This window comes from Cyprinodon variegatus, unplaced genomic scaffold (assembly GCF_000732505.1).
Source record: "Cyprinodon variegatus isolate N-32 unplaced genomic scaffold, C_variegatus-1.0 Scaffold1855, whole genome shotgun sequence".
Lineage (NCBI taxonomy): Eukaryota > Metazoa > Chordata > Actinopteri > Cyprinodontiformes > Cyprinodontidae > Cyprinodon > Cyprinodon variegatus.
The window spans coordinates 29,477-32,554 of NW_015152308.1; positions in this window are offsets into that span (position 1 = coordinate 29,477).

Below are 3,078 nucleotides of genomic sequence, written 5' to 3' on the forward strand. Positions count from 1 at the left end.
ACAAATGGCAAAAACATGCTCTGGGGGCCCAATTGGTAATATTTTTTCATTCTCAAATATAGAATAATATTGGACCTTTAACGGTTTTAAGTGAAGATTTATTTGCATTAATATGTTCTACATAATGGTAGTAACTCAGCTTCCTCTTACCCTTCATATTTCAGTAATGTTTTATTATTAAAACCTATTTTTGATTAACGCTGAAAACAAAACTATATTTGCTATGTACTTTTTGTATATTTCATTTATTTGACAGTTTTTTTGCGTACTGTGGTCTTTTTCAAGACTAAAAAAGGTTCTGTTTGAATAAAAAGTGGGATGTCAGTGTGTAAGTTCTTTTGTTCAACACAAGTGAGACATGGATACCATTTTTGTTTCAGTCTCTAGACATCAAAGGCTACGTTCACACTGCAGGCCTTGATGCTCAATTCTTTTGTGAAATCAGATTGTTTTGCGCTGCCGTTCACATTTCCAAATATATGCGACATGTATGTGATCTCGTATGTGAACTGCAGTCATACAACGCAAGTATCCCGCATGCGCAGTAGAGGATGCAACGATGTCACTGGCCAGCGTGCTCCATGTTTCGGAAGTAAACATGGATGGTAGTGCCGGAGCGCATCTAGCGATCTTTCCCAACCATAAAAACACAATCTCTTCAATATGGTTAAACATGAATACTGCTCTCCGCATCATCGTCTGCCATGGTTGTTGTTTTTCTAGCCGTTTCTTCATAGTAAGACACAGAATTGTGACCTTTGTCGGGAATTAATGGGGTTCAGGTCGGATGAATCCGACCTGGCCGTTCAGACACAGGTCGCAATTGAAAAGATCAGATTCGTATCGGATTCAGGACCACATACTGTAGCCAAGTGGCCTGGGTCACATTGGAAAAAATCGGATCTGTGTTGTTCAGACTGTCATGAAAAGATCAGATTTCGGTTGCATATGGGCCAAAAAAAAAATCGGATTTGGTTCACTTCAGGCTGCAGTGTGAACGTAGCCTAATAGACTTAAAGAGTATGCATGACTGATACATATAGGCCCATCTTCATACCTGACTGCATCATAGTCAGTTAAATGCTTTAACTTTGCGTGTCTTAAAGGACATGATCAATAACAGAAAAAAAACGTTAAAACTGTTCAACCCGGTCCTTTATTCAAATAGGGTGTAATCTCAATATAATGCAAAAAAGAAGAAAGACTCAGGGTTCTTCCCTCTGCTTGGTTTATTTTTAAGTTTGTGTTCTGTGTCTTTGTATTATTTCTACCAGTACTGAGTTCTTTAATTATCCTCTCTTGCCCCCTTGTGCTTGTTTTTTCATTTCCCCTGGGCTTCCTCCAGGTTGGTCTTTCTCACACCTGCTCGCAGTCAGCTCGTTAGTCCTGCCTTTGTTCAGTCAGTCATAAATACCTTCCCTGTGCAGTTCCTCAGTGCTGGTTCCTCGTCTTTCCCCGTCCTTCCCCAATTCCTTGTGCTTGTTTGCATGATATCTCCACGGTTCTGGTTTGTTTTACATTTTCATGTTGGATTTTTGGATTCCTACCTCAGTTGTCTGTGATCACTAAATCTTCAAGAAACTCACCTCTGCCTCTCTGCCTCTGCAATTGGGTCCTCACAACCACAACCTAACCTTGACAGAAAGCATTTCCAGGTTATTATTCAAATATTTTTATTGGATATTGAATTGTTCATATAAAATAACAGCCAAACAATAACCCCAATATTAAAAATAAACTCCAATAACATTGTCAAAAATAAAAAAATAAATAAAAAAAAAATAGAAAAATCCCTACTCCTCCTCCCACTGTGTCTTAATATGATTAATTGACGGTGAAGCGATCCTCTGGATATCCTCATATAATCTGCTCACTCTCCTCCAACCACTTGTCTACCCAGTCATTTGGTGGGAGTAACAGAAAGGAAGGAAAATGTTTCCGAACAAAGACGCGCACCTGTTATCTGAAATAGTGGGAACTGGGGATATTATACTCATTTTACAGTTGCTCGAATGACATGAACACACCATCCTTAAAAAGATCCCTCACCCTTTTCAATCCATTCCTGGACCATAATTTAAATGCTGAATCCATGAGTGAGGGTGGAAAGAGTGCATTGGCCGAGATTGGCATAGAAGGTATAGTCAAGGATCCTTCATTTCTCTGGAAACGTGAGTCAACAAACAGAACCTCTCCTTCAAGATCAACGAAACAAATTTCCCACTGAGCCTGAACTAAAAGTCTGTCTTCCCCTCGCCTTCCAGTTCCAGCTGAGCAGAGTTCGGAGAAACTGCACCGAGCTTAAATCTCTTCAAATAAACCCGTTGAACTTTTATTCTGTGTCTCTCTGTTTGGCTTCACTGCATGTGGGTCCGAGTCTTAGATAAAATCATGACACATTGCAGGGGTTATAAATGCAACAATGGAAATTAAGTCAAAACAGAAATAATTCAAGTGAAAGCAGCAACAACAATGTAACATGTAAAATTAATTGATTAACATGGGAGGAAGTGAGACATGGCCTCATTGCTGAGATCAGTCAGGAGGTAGCATGGATAGGATAGCTACACTGTGGTCTCGCTTCTTCAATGGAATGCAGGGGGTTTAATATCAAATGGACAGGGATTAAAGCATTATATTGATGAATTAGAAGAAGTTCCAGGGGTTATTTGTATACAAAAAACTTGGTTAAAACCCCAATTAATATTCAAAATCTTAAATGCTTCTGCTATTAGATTTGATCGGATTAAAGGTAATGCTGGGGGATGTGCCATTTTTATTAGGGAAGGGCTACAGTTTAGAGTGGTTAAGAGAGGAAAAGAGGAGGAATTCGTAATGGTCGAGATTTTGATAATTGCAGATCCGTTCATTTTAATAAATTATTACAATCCATGTAAAAGATTAGAGTTGGATAAATTAAAAGAAATTCAGGGACAAAATAGAAATAAAGTTATTTGGTGTGCAGATTTTAATATCCATAACAATTTATGGGAACAGGGAACTGATACATATGAAGATATGATAGAACAGCAGTAGGAAGATAATCAATTATTGTGTATGAATGAGGGGAGGGAAGAA